Source organism: Camellia sinensis, chromosome 2, assembly GCF_055761805.1.
Source record: "Camellia sinensis isolate YWXY chromosome 2, ASM5576180v1, whole genome shotgun sequence".
NCBI lineage: Eukaryota > Viridiplantae > Streptophyta > Magnoliopsida > Ericales > Theaceae > Camellia > Camellia sinensis.
The window spans coordinates 43,866,759-43,890,063 of record NC_138962.1 but is presented as its reverse complement, the minus strand read 5'-3'; positions in this window follow the sequence as shown (position 1 = coordinate 43,890,063).

Here is a 23,305-nt window from a genome sequence, read left to right as displayed (position 1 = left end):
AGGCTCCGGATATTTTGTGACAAACCCCTTTGTGCTTGTTGCCACATACAGAGCAGGGTGGAATGAACCCACTCCCTTGACTGGGGTTAGTTGTCGACCCCGTATTCTATTTCTTGTTGGCCGGGTTGTGCTTTCCTTTCTTGAATTTAAAACCCTGCCTCTTACTACGCCATTCCGACGTTGGTGTTTCAGTTTTCAGTGCTTCAATGTTTGACTCGGCCATCAATGCCCGGTCGAGAACACCCACAAAAGTCGGTAGTTTCAAAACATTTATTCGGTCAAGTATTGCAACATTAAGGCCACCCTCAAATTTTCTGGCCTTCTTGTAGTCAGTGTCCACCATGTGTGGTGCATATCTGGCAAGTTCAATAAATTTTGTTTCATATTCCGCAACGGACATCGTACCCTGTCTCAGTTGTTCGAATTCAGTCACTTTCCTATCCCTGACACACTGTGGGAAGTACTTTTCAAAGAAGGACTCCTTGAACTGAGCCCAAGTCATAACAGTATTTGTATCGCGGATCAATATCCACCACCTTCTAGCTTCTTCCTGTAGGGTGAAGGTAGCTAACAATACTTTATTCGCTTCTGAGCATGGAAACACTTCAAATAGTTTTTCTGTTTCAAGCACCCAAGCTTCAGCCTTTAGCGGTTCCAGTCCTCCCTGAAAGAATGGCGGTTTCATTTTGCTGAATTTATGGGTGAGAGCAATAATATCCCCATCATTCATATTCGCATTAGGTTCCGGCTGTACCGGAGGAGGAGGAGGTGGGGGCTGTTGGTTCTGTTGTTGTTCAAGTCTAGCAGTTATCAGTTCCATCATTCTTTCCATTCTTTCCATTCTTGCCTCGGTAGATGAGGATTCAGGTTCATTTGCACTGTCCATTTCACTATAAGCAGTTATAACAGTTTTAAACATAAGCAGTCATTTGTTTCACAATTTAACACATTAGTAGATATTCAGTTATAACATAACCACACACTTTTCAAGGTCATGAAATGCCCTAATCACTGTTCTAGGACACCCTATAGCTCATTTGGACACGTGTGTGCGGTATAACTCATGGTTAAGTATCGCTCTGATACCACTCTGTCACGACCCATACCCGGCCCTATGGGTTTAGCACCGTAACTGGCCAGTAATCCGAGATTACCGAAGGCCTGCAGAACAGTAACACAGTAAAACAGAGTACAGGGCCTGGCGGAAGCCAATACAGTAAATAAATAATGTCCATTGAGCTGTGACAGTCTGTGTGCCAAATTTTTTTTTCATGCATTCATACATAAACGGTACAGAACAGTATGCAAAATATTTACAATCATTCAGACTAGGGGCCTAATCCCTGCGTAACAGTACGGTAAACATCTGACAGTCTATACAGTAATCCAACAGTGTGGGGACAGACGAGGGAAAAACAAAACACCCCAAAGCCATAGCATGGCAACTCGGAACCTCGCAGTGAGGCACAAAGGCTGGCTTGACAAAACTGGAGTCTAACCCGCGCTCCTAGCTCCGATCTGGTGGCTGAGCACCTACAAATATATATAAACAGTGAGCTAAAGCCCAGTGAATAACATAATGCGTAAGGAGGCTAAGAATGAAATGTCCTTACAGTAATGAAAACAGTTCATTAAACAATATTTCAGTCTTTCGGTCAGAACAGTTATTCAGTCATATGTGGTACATCCATTAGCATAGCGGTAAACAGTAGGTCTTAAAGACCAAACATGAATGATGGCCATCAATCAGTAAACAGTAGTGGTTCCGCTGCGGGAACCGACAGAGATCTCTGTAATAGTAACAGTAAACAGTAGGTGCTAAGGATGCCACAGTACAGTTCAGAAATAAAGGACATACATTCATTCAGTAAATAATGTCAGTTCAGTAAACAGTTCAGTTCAATAAACAAAAGATAATCAGTTGAACATATCTTTACACAATTGTTACTCACAGAGTTTGGGCTACAGTGTGCTAGAGCGTGTCTCCCCAGTCGCCAACCCTACACAGTTAACAGATTGAACACACACTAAGCTACACAGTTGGGAATGATAACAACTTAATCCCTAATTTGCCTTGGTGTGTTCTACATCTATATCCTAAACAATATGCCTTAAACTAGGCCTAAGAATGCCTAGAATGGGATGAGGATGCAAAGATGTGATCAGAAAACAATTTCAGAATTTTCAGAAAAACAGAGTCCCGCTCAAGCGCAGGTTTACCCGCTCGAGCGATCATGCAACAGAGGTACACGCTCGAGCGTCAAATATCCCGCTCGAGCGTACTGTAAAAGTACTGGATGGGTGAAATCTCCACTCGACGGACGCTCGACACCCGCTGGGCGTACCCGAATGTTTCTAACCAACGAGGGGTTCAAAAGACAGGAATGATCTTACCTGGAATTCTCTGAATGAACCGTACACACAATATCGTGTCTGTATAAGAAAGAAACTTAACGAGCGCATGTAATGAGAGTGCATATTCTATGTGAGACGAATAACCGTGACACAATGTTAGAAGCATGTTTCATACAAAATATGTAAGAAACAAAATAGAAGCATATTCTATACGGCGTGAGCAAGAGCATGTTCTATGCAGAATAGTTAACGATGCATATTCAATGCAACATGGTGATGCATGTTCTATGCAACAATTCAAAATGCATGTTCCATGCAATCATAAAGAAATGCACATTCCATGCAACGACAAAAGCGTGTTTGATAAAGACGACTTAGAGGCAACTTTCGATTTACCTCTCGGAAGAGTTGCAATATATCAAAAAGGATACACCTCATTTGTGTTGATGAGTGATGTCCATCATGCACTGGAAATGCGATTTCAAATTTCCGTGAAGACATTCTGAATCAAACACTGAACATCCTTTGCACTTTTTGGAATGCAAGGATACAAAACAGAGCCAGAGATGCAGGGGAAGCTTGTGAGAACCTGCTGGCCACCAGTGCACCATTATCGGCCATCGATGTGCCACTACCGGCCATCGATGGCAGATTTGGGCAATTCGGTCCTTTCACCATTGGGTCTTTAAGTACACAACTTTAGACTTCATTTCCCCACAAACCCTTGCACGAAATTCCTTCCTTTTTCTCTCTAGGCGCTCCTTCTCTCTAGATCCATGCTTTCTACACGTTTTCCAACACCCTAAACAAACTTTATTCGCTAAATCCCTCTAGTTCTTTTCTCTTTGAACCGATCAGAATTTGATTTCGACGCTTCTTTCCTCATTTCCACCATTCTAGGCTCGTTCCCCTCGAGTTTCTCTCAAGGTTTGTACACTTTTCCCGGCTTTGACTTTTTCTCTCTCCAAGGGTTGACTTTTTCAAAGTTTCACCATTTTCCTTTATTTTTGCTCATTTTTGCCAATCTTGCACCTATTTCAAATGGCGGAGGATGTTCCTCATGACGGGGCTCTCCTTGAGCTTCATCCAGTAGATTTCGAGGCAGACTTTGAGGCTGAGCCAGAGGCCGAGCCGGAGCTATTACCACCGAGCATACACCCCTTCGATCCAACGAGATACCATCCTCAGACTCACATAGTACCCGTCGCAGGAGGCATCAAATCCTTTACCGACTTTGTTGAGGACGTACCAGAGGACCTTCTATTGAGAGATCCTGCGTCTCATTTATCGGCCATTGCCGTAGAGGTACAAACACTATTTTTTTGTAGTACTACCCTTAACTGTTTATATTTCTTGCACTATTTTGATATGATTTCATAGACTGCCTTGATCCAACTAAACTATCATCACTGCTTTGTATTCAACTGTACTTTCATTGCCTGAGCTAATTGCATCTCATGCATTATCACAGGACGGGTCTCTCTCTTTTAGAGGCTACAGCACGACGACCGCTCGAGACTGGTACGGTGAGCTCCTAGTTGGGGTTCGCGACATTATTGATGAGACAGGCTTCGGTATCTTCTACTCCAGCCTGACTCGGGTCATAGCGAGCTGTTCTCTCTTAGGGGCTCTGGTGGAGAGGTGGTAGGACACCACCAACTCCTTCCACTTTTCCACCACGGGAAGATGACGATGACCCCTTACGACTTCACCACGATCACCGGCTTGGGCATATGGAGTGATCCAATCCCTCTCAACCCTGATATGGGGGAGTGAGATGTAGCATGGGTTGCACGACTTGGGGCACATCCATCGACACTTCGGTCAGGTATGGTCCAGTACAGTTGGTTTGAGGAGCAGTTCAGAGGGACTAAGCCTGAGATAATCGAGGCGACAGAGCAGTATGCCAGAGGCTTCCTTGTGTTCCTTTTCGGTACCACCTTGGCTTTGAACAGGTGGAACACCATGGGCCTGTATCTGCTGAGCACCTTGGTAGTGCTCCATCGAGTTCAGTTCTATGATTGGGGTGGAGCCGGCCTCACCACTTTGTGCGGATTTATGAGCTCAACTTCTCACATGAGTGGGAGCTTGATTGGCGGCTACTGGCGGGCTTGGGAGGTACACAACTTAGTTCCCCCTTTTTGATTTTTATTTTCCACTTAGCATTTCTTGCTTTACACTTGTTCAACACTTGTACTTTCTACTCTGCATTTTCTATCCCTGCTCATACACTGTATGTTTTCTACTTTGCATTTTTTATATCTGCTCATGCATTGTATTGATCACATATCATCGCACTTTCCCTGCAGCTATGGGTGTACGCATACTTCCCAGCTCTTGCTCTAGAGCCCATAGAGGAGGGTCCAGTGATAGTCCCATTTTCTTAGGTATACGACGGCCTGCTCCGCCGTAGGACCCGGGAAAAGTTCATGTTCTTTTGCCAGTATTTCGATGTGGTTGCGGCGCATGAGGTAACCCAAAACAAAGTCATTACGCTTTTCAACCATTTGAATTCGTACATTAACAAACGACAACAACTAATCATCCGTTCATTTCCATTTTAGATCACATGGCAGCCCTGGGCCGTGATGCCGTCAGGGCTTTGAGCCCAGCATGATACAGCTCGGGTCATCACACGTCATCGCATTCTTCTCGACGACCCGATTTGCCAAGCCTGGTTCTTGGGCTAGCGCTTTGCACGCCAAACTTTGGTCCTGCCTGCCCCATTTATACCGATGGCACCTCCAGTGTCCATGAGAGCGACGCACAGATTGTTTGTCGAAGAGGTGATCCAGTTCATGGTAGGGTTGGAGGCAGATTACTTCAGTGTGGTGGGTGATTATGCGACCTTCATCCAGACACACCTGATGCCACCTCTAATCGGTGTTCGTGGAGGCGAGGGAGCGAGGGCTCCGGCTACGAGAGAGAGAGGCAGAGGGGCCAGGGCGGCCAGGACCCGTGGTAGGAGAGATTCTGGGGCAAGACAGAGGATTGGGTGGCTAGAGCTGCCTACCACACTCATTTACCGGGGATATTCTGGGGAGGCTTGCCAGATCCCCATTGAGCCTGCACTAGTCGGGCATGAGCTTGTTGGGGTTCGAGGCCCGACTCCAGTATGTATTATACTTTACATTTTGCATATTTACTTCATTTCAATTATGCTTTACAGAACTATGATCCCTTCAACGCACTTGCAGGCACCCGTAAAGTACACTGGACAGGCCCTCGAGCTAGTGGCTTCCTTGACGGAGATGGTGTAAAGGAGCATAAACCTGTTCAGCCTCTACAAGATTCTGGTAATTTCCTTCAGTTTGCACTTTATGTTATGAAATTTCCTACTGATACATTAGCATTTCAACCTATTCCACTCTACACTGATCTAATACATTGCATTAAAACATTGCATTGATAGCTCCCATACACTGCACCCATACACTATACTCATCTTTCCATCTGATATACACCACAACTAATGTATTTTGACAAATTACCCTTTTTAGATGCCAGCCCCACCGGACTTCCCAGCAAGAGCCGCAGTAGGACCTTCAGTACCTCCTCCAGCAGTAGGGAAGAGAGGGAGACAGGCTCCGACATGTAGCTGAGGTAGAGCTAGGGCATCTGTGGCGAGAGTGGCCCTTCAAAGCCCGTTTTGGACAATGATGATGATGAGACGAGCGAGGATGAGGGTGAGGCAGCGAGTCTACAGTCAGAGTCATCTGAGGATAGAGACGACGATGCCGGCTCAAATTCTGCTAGTGGCGAGGCCATAGGGGCTGAGGAGGGCTCTAGTTCAGACTCTAATTCATATTCAAACAGTGGCGCCGATGAAGACAGTGCTTCAAAGTCCGCTCCGCCGAGAAAGAGGACGAAGAGGGCCTCTCGAGCCTGAGATAGCTGGCACTGATCTTTCTATATTTTGACTTAGTTTCTTTTTTGGTAGTAGTATTGGCACTTCGTATAGTTTAGACGAGTTTTATTTCTGTAAAAACTTGTACTCTTTTTGCAAAAAGTGACCATGATCGAAATGGAAACAACTTTTGATTAAAAAGTGTTATAGTTTGCATTCTGAGATTATCGCATGACATCGCATAGCATAAAAAGAAATAAGTTTGGCCTTGATTCAAAACTACGCATTCAATTTGCATTGTCTTAATCAGGTAGTGAATCGACCAACAACTGAAATAACAAACAGAGCAAAACAACTTGATAAACAACACAAGGCCTTGACAGGCTAATCAATGTAAATACAACTCGATAAGCAAAACCAGACAATTACAACTTAAATAAACATGCTTAAGCCCAAAAGGACTGAAAACAAGACCTCAAAAGATGCGAATAACAGAATACAACTGTTGCAAGCAACTGAATCTTCACAAAGGAGGACAAAGCCTAAAAGGGGGGTTGCCAGCCAAGAAGGATGGCCTATCAGCCATCATTTCCCCTCTGCCGGCCATCAATGTGCCCTTGCCGGCCATTGATGAGCTTTTGCTGGCCATCAATGAGCAGAACCTCTGAAACATTGACACCTGGCCTCCACTCACTGCCTTATCTTCTACAAAACCTCCAGCTTTGTGGTTTCCTCATTCTAGTTTTATTTTTGCCCCAAATGGAGCCATTCTTTGCCTAAAAAATCTCAAATTGGATTGCAGCTTTAGATGGCTCGAAAAAGTTAAATTTCTGAGGTTTCGGGATAAATGCACTATTCCCACTAAGTCATATCCCGCTGTGTTTTCTGTTCCTCCACGCTGCGGCTAGATGTTGGAACCCGGTTACACATGTGTTTAACTTCGGTGGGCAAGAGATGTGCCCTGCAATCGAAGAATTCCAAGTTTTGATGGAATCCTAGTGTGACGAGGAAATCTTGCCCTAGTCGCGTTTTGGCCACATCCAGGCTTTAGGAAGAATGTGTGGGTTCACTTTACACGATGCCCAATCTTTGGTTCACGACAGGGAGTTGGATATTCCTAGTCTCATTCACCGATTTTCTGATGTCGGCGACCTCGACGATCGTCTCTGGCAAAGTTTTCAGGAACATGCCCTCTGCTTGTGTATGTTGGCTCATTTTCTGCTTGCCCCTGGCTTCGAAGGGTCTAGCATTTGCTTGATCAAAGTTGCCCAAGGTTTGAAAGAGGGCAAGAGCTGCATTGGCTTGACACTAGCCGATACTTTGATGGGCTTGGATGCTTTCCATTGCCGGGAAACAACCAAGTTCGCAGGAAGTCCACTACTCTTACAGGTAATGTTTTCCCACCCTATCTCACATGTGTTTCTCACATCACTTGGCACTTAGGCTCTGTTTTTCTCTCAAAAACCCTTTCTCACTTTTTCTCTCCACATACATCTCTCTATTCTTTAATCTCTCTTATTTTTCATCCCTCCCCAGATATGGCTCATGGACAGGTTGAAAGTAGTGGACTCTTACCCTGCATATTAGCACGAGGCTATTTCTTTCGCCAACGGCTAGTTGATTTCCCAAACGAAGGATGGTGGTGCCATTGGATGTGCAACCGGTCTACTACTGACATTGCTTGGCATTGTCCCTGGCTTGATCTGCCTGAGATGAGCTACAGCATGTCTCGACAACATGGTATTCAACTGATTGGCTTGACTCACTGTGTCTTCTATTTTCCATTCCGATTCAGGCGTTAGTTCAGACATGACCAGACTTGCCCAGAAGAGGGAGTAGGGTACCCTGTTTCATTTCCCATCCGAGGTTCATAACTAGCTCGATACCCTACTGCATGGAGGAGACAAGAGAACTTCTGGCTCCTGCTCCCAATTTCAGTTACGCCCTTTCTGGCGAATGCATAGCTTGGCTTGAAGATGAGGCGCAAGCCGGGTCTACTTTAGCATCTGAAACTTCCATGAGCTCTGGGAGGGGGCGCAGGAACACCTGACTTATCGATGCCCCAATTTTATTGCTTTGATCTGTACTTTCAAGTTTTCCTTTTGAATGTAATAAAAAAGCAACTTTGATTTGTATCAAGAGGTAGAGAACTCTGTATTGAAATCAATGAAATTGAAGTTGTGGGTACTGAAAATTTTCCTTCTAGTCCAAAAATGGTCTAAGTTGTAAAAGATTAATTTGAACAAAATCAACTTTTTTTAAAACTTTTCAAAATCTTTTTCGATAAGGATCACAACTGGACACACCCGGAATCTATCCTTAAGAGGTACAACCCCAAATCCAGCAAACAGAAAGTTGCCCATTATCTGAATAGCACTACACTGCACTGTAATCAGCTCTCATAGCAAAGATCACAACTGAACTCTTGGATGTAGAAAAGACAAAGATGACTAGAACCATCTCATGGACACAATTGATTTGGAAGTGTTTATGGATGGACTTCATAATGAAGTTGCCTACGTATCCCGAAGATAGGAATCAAGCCTTACGTAGTTCCGTTCAGGTTCACTCAGGTATTAACACTCTCATTTTACGCTCTAACTTTTGCCAAGGCCGTCCTTTGTGGGTTTTTAACCTTGCGAGCTCAGTTTTTCTTTTTTCTAATTTTTCGTGCTCTAACTTTTGCCTAGGTTGCCCTTCTAGGTTTTCGGCCTAGCGAGCCATTCAAGGATAGTATTTCTTCAACTTGTCCATGTTGATTGGTTGAGAGAATTCAAGGCCATCTAGGCCCATAAGAATGATAGCTCCACCTCACCAAATTGACTTGATGATGTAAGTGCCAGTCTAATTAGGTCTGAACTTGCCCCTAGGGTCATGGATGGGAGCTCGATTATCTTTGCGAACCAAATCCCCTTCTTTCAGATTCCTGGACTTAACTTTCTTGTTAAAAGCCCTAGCGATTTTGCGTTGATAACCAGCCTCCTCTCGTCAAACAACATAAGTTCCTCAAATCTGCTCTGCTGCCAATCCACTTCTACTATCTGGCACTCAGCCATAACTCGCAGTGACGGAACTTCAATTTCAATTGGCAGAACAACTTCCATCCCATATACTAGAGAATACGAAGTTGCCCCAGCAGATGTCTGAATTGATGTCCAGTAACCCCAGAGAGCAAATGGCCACTTGTCTAGCCAGTCCCTATAGGTTTCTACCATCTTTTGTAGAATATGTTTGATGTTCTTGTTGGTGGCCTCAACAGCTTCGTTGGTTTGCGGCCGATATGTGGATGACTTATGAAAAGCTGTAGACACCCCATTTTTGACCGTCCTTAAGACTTGGACGTCATCGTTTGAACACCCGATGATTGTGCTTCCTCGTGTTCGTTTTGAGTCCTTGAAGGTTTCGGCTGAATGCCTTGCCATGAAGCATCTAATCTTGTCTGTTTTGTGCTTGGTTGTGGACCAAGAGCTTGTTGCTTCACTTCTAGAGGAGAGTGTGGCCTGTTGGCCATCCCCCTAGCCTACCGGCCATGACTTGTGCCTGTCGGCCACTGATGATGGCCGACGGCCATTTTTTTCCTTTTTCAGATATTTGTTTGCCAGTTGTGCCAGCTGTTGTTCACTAATGCTCATCTCCATACACGTGTATGGAGGGATGAATACAAGCCTTTAGCTTGATTTTCTATATATGGGGGGTCTCTTCCCCATTTTGGGAGGTCACACAATTTTGAGCAAATTTCTCCCTCTCTCTCTCTCTCTCTCTCCCCTTTTGTTATATGCTTGATAGTTGATTTTCTCTACACTTTTGCACAAAGACCCTTAACCAAACATCCTCATCTTGGAGTTAAGGTTCTTTAAGGCTTAGTTTGAGCTCATAAGGGTGGTTTTAGCTCAGAATTGTGACTGTTTGGTGTTGTGCTTGAAGAGGTATATTGCTTACCTTGTAAGCTTAGTTTTAATCACTTGCTTGACTATCCTTTTATACTGTTTTGGGCTTAGTTTTCAACTACAAAAAACTCTGATTTTTGAAGCTTAACATGGTGGTTTGAAGCCATTTTGTGCTGGGGTTATTTACCCTTCTTGTTACTTAATTGTGAAACTTTTTGCACCATCTTTTAGCATATTAAAATCAAACTTTTTAGGCCTTAAAACCACTTAAATTCAGGGTTATTTCAGTGGTGGAAAACATGTTTTGAAGTCCAAAAATGGAGGGATTAGCCTTCCCTCCTTATGTCTCATTTGCAAGCCTAGTTAGCATCCTATGGTAACATGTTTTTGTGATTTAACTTGGCTTAATTCAAGCATGTTTTAGCTACTATTTTGGTTGGTTTTATCCTGTTTTGGGCTGTCTTGGTCATATGAGCCTTGTTTTGTATAGTTGTATTGCAAATAGCTTCACTAGCTCGGCATTCTAGCCCTTTAAAGTTGATTTACATGAGATGGTTGCATGCTGGAGTGTCTTTTACATGTAATTTCAGTGTTTATAGCTCTGTCACATGCTCATTTGCTTCACTCTTTCATTGCTTTTTAGCGTTGCTCTTGAGTCTTGTTTGTAAGCTAATATGTGAGCATGTTTTTCTAGCCTTTTGTGCCTTAATCTCAACAAGTTTTAGCGATTGTTCTGGCATATTTTAACTCTGTTCTGAGCTGGTTTGGTCAATTGAGGCTTGTATTGCATGGCTATAGTGTAATGGTCTTCACTAGCTTAATGAGTTAGGCTCTTAAACATGACTTGCTTGTGTTTCTTACATGATTTAGTGTGATTCTACATGCCATGTCAGCACAAAGATATTTGCAACCTCTCTTTATTCTTCACTCTTTACTTTGTTTTGAAAGTGGCTTTGAGCCTCTTGTTGGCTTGAGTGTGGAATTGAGACCCTCATGCCTAATGGTTTAATTCCTTCGAGAGTTCATTGCCAGCAGGATGAGGCCTCTTTCATGCTCAGGGTACTTGTGGCTTAAGCCCTCTTTCCATTAGAGGACTCTCATCTTTTGGACTTAACCGGTTAAAGAATGGATCGGCAATTAAAATGAGTAATTAAAACATGACAAGTAAAACTTGAGCAAGTTAAGCATGTTGTGTTGCATTGCATGTATTTGGATCGGACGTTAATCCAAACACAAGAAAAATGGGATGTTTCATACTCAAAGTGATGAAATGTGTCATTTTTCTTGGTCACAGTCACTCTTGATCATGCATGATAGGGTGGTGGTTGTTTTGGTCTTGTTTGTGCATTCATTGACCTTGTACAAGCTTGGTTCTCTAGCCATCATGCATTGAAAATGCTTGGTTGATGGCTTGAGAGCTAAGAGCTACACTCCTTTGAGCTTGAGAGATGATAAGGAGGGTAGAAGTGCACATATATATTCCTTGGAATACATTGCTTTGCCTCTGTTTGCTCTCTGTTACAGCGAAAGGGAAATCCAGGAAAGCAGTGGCCGACTGGCCAGTTGAAGCAGCCGACCGGCCACCAATGGTAGCCGACAGCCACCATTGGTAGTCGACTGGCCAGATATGAATTTTGCACAAGTGTGTTCTTGAGTTGGAGCAGAAGTATTCTGGAAGTTGGCACAATTTTCAGAGATCAAACGAGTGGAAACAAAGGCAAGGTAGTGGATTTTCGAGAGAGAGTCAACCGAGCATGCCTCTCTCGCCCTCGAGGCCATTTAATTGCTTGAATTAGTTAGTGTAACTAGTTAATCAATTCTAGTTTGTAATATTTAATTAGCTTAGAATAAGTTAGTTCCTTTGTTTCAATTGTTGTAATTAATTAGCTTAGAATAAGTTAGTTAGTTAGTTTTGATTTGTAATAATTAGCTTAATTAGCGTAGCTAGTTAGCTTATTCATTAAGATCCTCCTTTGCGAGGGCACAATGTTGTAATAATTGTGTGTGCGTACGTGTGTGCATGTCTTCCAACCCCACGTCTTTCTCCCTTTTAGTTAACCACTTTCGATGATTAGTTTAGGGTCATTTTTTTTCCCGATTAGCATACCTTATGCTCGTATGTTTGCATCATTCATTTGTCTTGCATACACCGAGGCTCGGCGCATCATTCAAACTGCATCGTATTTCAATACTTATTGGAATACGTGTTTTAAAGCATGTTATCAAATTGTTGCATTCATATGCCATCTTGGTAGCCAAGCCTATTAATTTCATGTTGCATGTGTTGCATTAGGCATCTTATATAGTTAGGATCATGCATTATTTCTAACTAGCTTTTGTTTTGGCTTGGAGTACTCGGTAATGTAGACGTCCCCGAATGCCCCGGGAGGAACGAGCTCCCGTTCCGTTCATTTGGGGTCACTACAGCTCAGGACTCTCAAATTTGTCACGGTTCTAAGTCTGAACCAAAGAGTCCAAATCCGGCAAATCGTTTTGAGAAAAACAGATTTTTGAAAAGAAGTGCCAAACATGGACTGCTTTGCCAGATACAGAGTCGCCACCTAAATGTTTTTTTTTTATGGGAAATTTAGGAAACCCTGACTCGGTGCCAAAGGCCACGTGTCCGTCATCACCAAAGTTGCCTCGGCTCGGGAACTTGGGTACGATTGGGGAAGGTCACTTCGTGAGCACCCCCGCTCGCCCGATCAAAGATCGGCCTCTACTAAGCATGATATCTATTTTTGAAAACTTTGTGTGTTCTTATTCCGGTTATTAGCCTAGGTTACTATGTGATGCGCACAGCATACAAGTATAGACTGGATTGCCTGAATTGGAACAAAACATTTCATGTTCGTTTTTTTGAAAGATGGTTTGCTACTCGCAAGTAGGCTTAAAATGCAGATTTTGCCACCCTCAGGTGGGCTTAGGAAAAGATGGTTTCGCCACTATCTAGTGGGCTTAAAACTCACAGTCAGTGATTTGTTCCAATTTAAACAACCCAACCTTCACCCACAGGCATTCAGGCAGTTATATCACATAAGCATATAGCCTCATGGTAAGCATGCTATTCATGGCAGTCACTCACACGCATGCAAGGATGCTAGAGCATAGAACTTACCGAGTACTCCTAGCCAAAACAGAAACTACATTAGATATCATATGCATGAATCCTAAGTATACAGAAATGCCTAATGCAACACATGCAAAATGCAACTATAACAGGCTCGGCTATTCTAAACATGGCATATGAGATGCAACAGCTAACATGTATTCAATTTGGAATTGAAAGTACAATGCAGTTAGTATGATGCGCCGAGCCCGGTGCATGCAAAACAGATGAATGATGCAAACATGCTATCATGCTGTATGCTAATTGAAATATGCCCTAATCTAACTATCAAAAGTGGATAAATAAAAGGGAGAAAGACGTGGGGTTGGAAGACATACAACACACACAAGCACACTTATTACAGTTGTGCCCTCGCGCAGAGGGTCCGAATAAATATACAGTCCCGAATAAAAGAATAGTACAGTCCAAATAATATACAAATTTCTAATTAATTAATCAAATTAACTAAGAAAGCTGTAAAACTGGCGTGCAAGCTAGGCACTGCCTTGCTCCTGATGAATGATGCATGTCTGGGCTGCTTTGCGCGGAAATCCACTGGGATGCTCCAATTAGCCTCTGTTTACACCTTTTCTTGAAATGCGCGCCAAACTTCAAAAAGTTACTGATTCTTCATTTTGCTGCAACAGAGAGCAGGAAAGGGGCATGGCAATGTATTTTCACAGATATATGCATGCTTCGATCCTCGTGCCACCAATCACGCATATCGATGCATGATGGCAGAGGAGTCAAAATGTGCAACTCAATATAGAATGAATGCACGTGTAAACACAACAAGAACCTATCTCCATCATGGATGATCCGGAGTGTCGGTGACTAGGGAATTGAGACACGTTCCGTCACTCGGAGTACGAAACGCACCTCGTTTCCCGTGCCCGGGCTAACTCCTATCCCGAACACGATGCAATATGCATGATATGCATGAATGCAACTAAGATACAACCTAGTATGCATAATGCTATGAAAATGAGATGTCTCGAAGTGCGTGCACACGGGCACGCAAACCGAGGCAATGGCATACGCAATGCAATATGGCATGGAATGGCATATAGAATGCAACATGGACTTACGCTAACATGAAAGAGCCTCAGCCACACTCACATAAGAGGTGATGGATGAAAATGAAGTGCCTCAAAATGCGTGCACACGGGCACGCAAATCGAGGCAATGACATATGCAACGCAATGGCATGGAAATGGCATATAGAATGCAACATGGACTTATACTAACATGAGAGAGCCTCAGCCACACTCACATAAGAGGCCGATGGATGAAAATGAAGTGCCTCGAAATGCATGCACACGGGCACGCCAACCGAGGCAATGACATATGCAATGCAATGGCATGGAAATGGCATATAGAATGCAACATGGACTTATACTAACATGAGAGAGCCTCAGCCACACTCACATAAGAGGCCGATGGATGAAAATGAAATGCCTCGAAATGCGTGCACACGGGCACGCAAACCGAGGCAATGACATATGCAATGCAATGGCATGGAAAATGATATGAAAACATGCTAATGGGATTTCAACACTGAAATGTGGGGGAAAACAGCCCCGAAATGAGGCGAAAGTACACCCGATGCATGGAATAGTCCCGAAACATGAATTTTGGGACCCGAAATGGCCTATAGCTATACCAAACATGCACAATATGGATATGCAATGAATAGACAGTAGCAAGGCAGTCCCAAAATTAGCATTTTACTAGTACAAATCATGGCCAAACAGCAAGCAAAGATAGGGCAACAATGGCATGCAAAAATGGCCGTAAACATGAGATTATGAAGCAACTCACAGCTGCTGACTCCAAATAGGTTAGGGCCCTTCAACAACATTGAAGTGGGGCCCAAAATAAGCCACTTTATAGAACTTTGAAAACCCCAAAAACAAACATAGATATGGCTAAGCTCTTATGCAAGAAAATGGGCCAAAAGGTGGCCAAAGATGCAAGTGGTATATGCAAAGCCCAAACTGAAAAATGTCCTTCTACGACATTGAATAGGGACCAAAAATATGCACATTTACAGTTTATGGCAGCCCCGAAATCAGTATACAAACATGCTAGAAATGCAATGCAAAATGAGGCTCAAAAGTGGCTATAACATGAGGTATACAAAGCATTCACCAAAAAAGCAAAGACCCTTAATGAAGCATGAAGAATGGGCCAAAATAAGACTATTTTCAGTTCTGTAAAATGACCAAAAACGGAAGCACAAGGGGCTGCCAAGGCATGCAAGAAAAGGGGACCAAAGAGGGATATAACATGAAGTGGCAGATAGAGGTCCCAAACAGTGATGAGCTCTTCTTTAATGTTGAAGAGGGGCTCAAAATAAGCCTATTTAAAGTTTACATCATGCTCCAAAACAGATCACACACAAACTAAAAATACTATGCAAGATAACGGTATTTAAGAAGGATATTGAAGCAAGTGCAATATGGGGGGCTCAAACAGTGTTGAGCCCTTAAGCAAAAGTGAAAAAGAGCTCAAAATAAGGCCACTTTCAGTTAGGGCCAGAGCTCAAAACAGCAAGCATATATGGCTAAGGAATGTTGCAAAAATAGGCTTAAAAAGGGGGAAATGGTACTCACCCTTGAAGACAAGTCTTTTGTTGCTTCTTGGACCAACTTTGATGACTCTAAGCTGCTGGAATTCCTCCCCTTGCTGCTGGAATGGAGTCGTGGTGGTGGTGCTTGGTGGTGATGAAGAAATGAGGTGTAGGACTTGGATGTTTTGAGAAAATGAGAGAGATAGAGGGAGATTTGGATGCAAGACTTGAAGGAAACTTTTTTCTAACCCTTCAAACAAATGCTGGCAGCTGGTTATAAGGACCAAGGAGAGGGGGAGCATGGAGGGAAAGGGTGGGGAAAAGGACCAAGGCTTTCCCCCCAAAAGGTGTCCCCCGGATTTAGATATTTCTGGGGGACAACAGCTATATAGCTGTAAAGTATACTTTGTGAGGAACATGACCGGCCACCTTTTAGAGTTGCAGGTGGCTGGCCAGCCACCGCCCCTAGCCGGCCGGCTAGGGGTCAAAAAGGTCAAGTTGTGTTAGTGGGCGGCCACCACATATTGGTGTCCTCCCATGCCTCCTCATCCCAACCCTGTGGTTCGAATTTGGAAACTCTAAAACAGGAGAGAGAACAAGCCATTTTTAAGAGGGGTTCAAAAGGGTCAAATGGAATTTCTGGCCGGCCATATGATATTAGGATCCTCCCATGTGTGTACAACACAAATATGTGGTTTTTGGTTGAAGAAAGTGGCTCCAAGGTGTTCAACATTGGCTCGGAAGTGAGAAAAACGGGTGTCGGAGGGCGAAAATGGAATATAACTGGTTGCCAAGATAATTTCTGGCCTCCCACCCTCCAGTGACCTTCTTGGTGATAAAACAGAGGTACATGTCAAAAATGAACGAAAACTGATGCAAAACGAATGCTCGGGGGCCGAAACACGCAGTTCGGGGTCCCGAAAACTGCCTGTTAAGCACCGAAAGTGGCATTCGACCACGAAGTGGGTCTCTCAGACCTCAGTGTCCCTCAAAAGGGAGCAAATAGGATGTGTACCAAAATTTAGAGCAAACGGAGATGGTTAAGTGGTCCCAAATCGAGGCACACGGCCAACGGTCCCGAAAAATCGGAAACCGGGCTCCGAAATGGGCAAAATGGCCTACGGCCACCAAATGTAGCCCACGGCCACTGAGAGATGGTCTACGGGACCTCTCCCTCCCCTCAAGAAAAGAAACAGAGAAAACCGAGTCTGGTTCGCAAACCGAGACAAGGCACAGAAGAGGGTTCGGAAATCCGGAGGCAGGGCTCACGGCCGCGACTCTGAGACTTCTGAACGAGCACGATATGCAACGTCACCGAGCGCTCAATCGGTGATGTCTGAGTCTTAAGGTCGGTCAAAAATGGGGTGTCTACAGTTGCCCCTCTTTGACAGAACTCGGAAGTCACAAGTGACGGGAGTGAATGTCAAAGTCCAGAGACGACCCATTTTTGACAAGGCTAAAGACTTAGACAAACGTACAAGATAAACAGAGATGTGCCCGCAGGTATGCCCGCAGGCAAAGGGGGCAAAATGCAAAATGATATGCAGAAATATTTTGAAGATTGGACTTATACGCCACGCGAAGCCGGTTTTGAAAGTTGGACTTATACGCTACGCGAAGCTGGTTCGAAAATTGAGGATTCATGCAATGCACTGTAATGTAGTGGCTAAAATGCAATGTAATGGCTAAGAGGTAAAGGTACCTCACAGGGGTAATTGGCGATGACTTACCTCATGCTGCTGGGAATTTTTCGCTTCTTCTTGGTTGAACCACAGGTATTACTTTTCTCCCTGACCATGGTCGCAGCTTTCTCTATTCTCCGACAGGGTGACAGACTAGGTTGGATCAGTATCCAGAATTGAGGTGCATACGGATGCTATCTCAATCTATGGGGCTGCCATATAGATTTCAAGCCGAGGATACACCCCTGGGTATTTAAACCAGACTTTAGTCTCAGAAATCCCGAACCTTTGCGTTCTAGGCATAAGCCATTCGAACTCTAGTTTCCACCGTCTCAGTTGGTCTCCTAGGAACTCACTGCAAACACAGGCAGGTGGCTATACCAGACCCCCAGAAGTCGTTCGAGCACGACAAACACCAAAGGAATCGCACCTTTAGAGGATTTAAGGTCTCCTAAACCAGGGAGTGCACAAGACAGTGCGATGCAAAGTGAATGCACAAATAGTGCTAAACAGATGCACAAAATAGTGCGATGCTAAAGGTGTACATGTAACAAGCCCGCGGGGGGGAGGGGGACCTCGCTACAGTTCGGACACTCGATTTGTGTCGCGGTTCTAAATCTGAACCAAAGAGTCCAAATCTGGCAAATCGTTTTGAGAAACAGATTTTTGAAAAAGTAGTGCCAAACATGGACTGCTTTGCCAGATACAGAGTCGCCACCTAAATATTTTTTAAATGGGGAATTTAGGAAACCCTGACTCGGTGCCGAAGGCCACATATCCGTCATCACCGGAGTTGTCTCGGCTCGGGAGCTTGGGTACGATCGGGGAAGGTCAGCTATGAGCACCCCCTTTCGCCCGGTCCGAAGACCGGCCTCTACTAACCGTGATATCCGTTTTTGAAAACTTTATGTGTTCTTAAACCAATTATTAGCCTAGAATTACTATGTTATGCGCGCAGCAAACAAGTATAGACTAGATTGCCTAATTTGGAAAGAAACATTGCATATCCGTTCGTTTTGAAAATGCTTTAGAATTTGCTACTCGCAAGTAGGCTAAAATGCGGATTTCAACGAGTTTTTCCAACTCAAACAATCCAGCCTCCACCCACAGGCATTCATGCCATATCTGTCCTTTCAAAACTGCATGTTGAATGTTGTCTTGCAATTGTTGTTTTCTGTTTGCAGGAGGGTTCCCATACCATTCGCGGGTATGGGAATACTGGTGCGTGGGAGTGGTATGATGAGCTCCCTGATGCGGTCCAGCGCATCGTGGACCGGGCGGGCTTCGGCACCTTCTGCCGAGGGCTCTCTAGGTTGTGCACATGCAGACCTCTTCTTGCCGCTCTGGCGGAGAGATGGTGGGACACCACCGATTCTTTCCACTTTTCTGCTGCAGGGGATATGACGATGACCCCTTATGACTTCTCGATGCTCACAGGCATCGGGGTAGGGGGGATCCGATCCCTTTTGGCACCGACATGGATGAGTGGACCGCCGCTCAGGTCCATTTACTGGGGGAGGCCCCACCACTAGCTCGTCCAGGCTTCGTGCGGTACTCCTGGTTCGAGACACAGTTCAGGGTTCAGCCCGTTTTGGAGGAGGTACAGATGACCCCGGAGGACGAGGAGAGGTATGCTCGCGGCTTCCTCATGTTCCTGTTCGGAACTACCATCTTCGCCGACTGGGCGAACACCGTGCCTCTCTGTCTTCTCAGCGCACTGGTGGACGTCCGGGACATCTTGCACTACGATTGGGGCGGCGCTGCCCTGGCCACCCTGTACGGATATATGAGCTCGGCTTCTCGCGGCAGCGGCCAGTTACTCGGAGGCTACTGGCGGGCTTGGGAGGTACATTTCTTCTCCGCTTTTCATTTCTGTCCGATATTCTCTGTACTCAGTACACTGCACATACTGTAGTCTGCTTTATACTCGCTGTATACTGTACACACGGCACACACATACATTCTGCTTTACACTGACTGTACACTGCTCACACTGTACACTGTACACAATACACTGCACAACACACGGCTCTGCCATTTCTGCTTCATTCTGCATATTCTGCTTTATCTGATGGTCATACTGACATCTGTTTTGCAGCTGTGGGTTTACGCCTACTTCCCTAGGCTTGCACCCGTACCAGTCGCGGAGCCTCCTCTGGTTGTCCCGTTCTCGAGTCGCTTTGACGGGAGATGCACTCGGCGACCACGGGAGACGTTCGGCTTCTTCCGCCGATATTTCGACACCATCACCCCGGCCGAGGTATGTTTTACTTTCAGTTCATTTAGCCATCGCTTTCCCACTGCATATTTCAATAACAGTAGATAACAAACTGTCTGTCACTTTCAGATCACTTGGCGGCCATGGGCCACCTTGCCGTCGGCGATGCGGGGTCGGTTCCCTGGTGCGGAGGAGACCTCGCGTTTCCGGATCTTGCTAGAGGGCCCGGTCTGTCGGGCTTGGTACCTGGGGGAGCGTTTTCTACGCCAAACCCGCGGGTTACCTGAGCAGATAGTCCCGGCTCACCCTCCTACAGAGATGAGGGAGACCGAGGGGCTCACCACTGAGCAGCTGGATGACTACTCCATCGGCTGGGAGGAGGCCGGCTTCCGAGGCACCGGCGACTATCAGGAGTACGTGCGGACGTACCTGATGCGCCCCTTGAGCGGCCGTCGAGCAGAGGGGGCCAGGCATGTAGCATCGGCGGCTGGGACCGGAGTGGGAGCAGGGGCTGGATCTTCGAGGAGGGCCCGGGTCCGTGGTAGGGGTAGAGCGCAGGGAGGACGGGGAGCTGGTTGGCCTGCCCTGCCCGCCGTACTGACTTTCCAGGGGCAGGGTGGGTCGACCTATCAGATCCCCTTCGCCCCTTCACCGGCTGGTCATGATTTCATTGACGTCCCCGACTTACCACCGGTACGTATCACTGCACTTCGTACAGTTATTCAATTCAGTTTACTTGATATTCCACAGAATATTGATGCGTCTGATACTTTTGCAGGCCTCTTCTGAGTACACCCGTCAGTCGTTGGCGATGAATGCCTCGATGATGGGGATGCTTCAGCGGACATTTGACCTCCTAGCCGTCTACAGCATACCGGTATGTTCTCCTGACACTGGCCTCAAACCATTCATACACTGCTTTGCGTAATCTGATGCACGGCACAACACGTGATACACTGATCTCACAGCATCTGTCACACTGCATACACTGCATTCTGCACTGTACTCTGTACTGATAAACTGCTCACGGCATTCCTATACTGTACTCATACTCTGCATTCTGTACTGTTAAACTGCTCACGGCATTCCTACACTGTACCCATATACTGCATTCTGCACTGTTAAACTGCTCACGGCATTCTCACACTGTACCCATATACTGCATTCTGCACCTTTAAACTGTTCACAGTGTACTGATGCATTTCCCTTTTTGTACTTTTTCAGCCTCCTTTCCAGATTCCCATGGCAGGAGGTGCTCCGGCCAGACCTTCTGTCCCTGCTCGGGGGAGAGATGAGGAGGGCAGGATATTTCCCCGTACCAGGGGAGGGCGTACTCACGTCGGGAGTAGCTCGCGAGCTCCAGTCCCGGATGATGACGACGACGAGGAGTCAGAGGCGGAGGCAGAGTCATCGGAGGAGGAGACCGGAGACGGTTCTAGCTCGGGCTCTGACGACGACGCTGATGATGCTCCTGGACCCTCGTCCAGGAAGAGGACTAGGACGGACTGACGGCCCTTGGAGTCGCTGGACATAGATGCAGATTTTTGCTATCTTTTCTTTCTTTCTTGTACTTTTCTTTTTGTTGGTAGATAGATTACCTTGTACTGCCGCAGGCAGATTTTTGTTTCCAAAACTTGTACATTTGAAAAGATAATGAAATGAAACGGACTTTTTATCTGAAAAAAAGTGTTTACATTTACACATTTCATGCATTGCATCGCATCTCATCATGTTACACCTCAATGTAAATGGAATTGATTAGCTGTCTGAAAATTAAACACTTGCACTGCAATAATCAGATAACTTAAACAGCCAACAGCAAAATACACCCAAGCAACCCACTGCCTGATTCTGGACACACAGCCCTTGCCCTGTCGGGGATTAATCTGCATACAGCCTATAACACAGTATTCGGCTCATTCTGCACACGGCAATTCTCAAACAAACAGCCCAATCTGACAGGACGGACCTCAAAGATGGAACCGGTTGGAGTCGAAATGTGTTCAAATGTAGAGAATGGCACAGCATTCTGATCATAAGCGATTTTTGAAATCGAATGAGGGTTTTTCAAATCGGGATATCGAGCCTACAACTGAACACAGCGGGGAGGACTCAAACAAAGAGGTACACGACCTAAACACAACGAGACACGCTCGGGAGAGACTAAAAACAAAAGACGAGACCGTCAAATGAAAGAGACACGACACACAGACGCGTAAACGAAGATGGGGGACCTCGGACCACGAGGAGCCAGTTCAATCTGGGTATTGTTTCCCACCCTTTCTGATTTGTGATTCTCACATCACTCGACTCTCAAGCTTGGATTTTCTCTCAAAACCCTTTTCCTCACTTTTCTCTCAACTCACACCTCTCTATTCTTCATTCTCTCATTTTATCATCCCTCCCCGGGGTGACTGATGAATGAACAGGAAGTTGCGGGTTCACGCCCGATGCCGTTAGCTCACAGCTATTTCTTCTGGCGGGTAGAGCGCTATTCTGGCAAGTACGTCGGTGACGGGGGAAAGACAGAACGCCTGGCTCAACTGTGCCCCTAGTTCATCATTTTAACCATTTTTTTGTTTTTGCCTTCTACTAAAACGGTTTTGATTAAAACGAGAGTCGGATTAACGTACTTGTTCGATTTTTGATTTGAAAAGCACGCAAGTCAGGCTGCAAGCACTGAAAATTTTCCTTTTTGGGTCCAAGACAATGGTCCGATTTTGGAAAATGGAATAGTTTTCGAGGAAATAGTCAACCTCAGTAAAAATTTTCAAAAACTATTTTTCAAACAGCTGATGCTCGACAAGCATGGAGCTTACCCTTTGAGATGCGCAACCTCGGATCGGAGGCAATGGAAAATTGCCCCTGGTTTAAAGGGGGGTGGGAGGCAACGGAAAGTTGCCCATAGTTTGGAAGGCGTCTCACGACGGCTTGTGGCAACGGAAAGTTGCCCCTTGTTTGGGATGGTGCCGCAGCAATCCGCAGACAGTCTTCATTGGCGGTGGTCGAGCTCTTGGACACAGCGATGACGAAGACGGTCACAACACATATATGGACACAATCACCTTGAAGGGTGTTGGCCACTGGACTTTGAGATGAAATCAAAACCATTGCATGGACTGAGACGCTATGAAAGCGTTGGGGGCTGGACTTCATGATGAAGTTGCCTACGTATCCCAAACATGGGAATCAAGCCTTACATAGTTCCGGTTAAGGTACACTCGGGTATTTTAACCTTCACTTTTCAGGCTCTCACTTTTGCCAAGGCGCCCAATGCGGGTTTTCGACCTTGCGAGCTTCTTTTCATTTTCTTTTATTCGTTTCTTTTTCTTGCTTTTTTTCTTTTCTCTTTTTTCTCTTGCTCTAACTTTTGCCTGGACCGCCCTTCCGGGTTTTCGGCCCAGCGAGCCTCTCAAAGGGTAAAAGTGTAGCAAGTCCATGCCAAATGGTTTTTTTTTTGAAATTGAAGCCTCTCTGTGTCTAGGAGAACGGCTGTTGCACTGATTTGCGGAGAACCCATCAGGGTTACTCTACGAGCTTCTTCCGGCGAGATCTACTCCTTTTGATTCGGCCTTGATGCTTCTTGATCGAAGGCTACCTCAAAACTGGCCACACGGGCCTTTCATGGCGTTTGT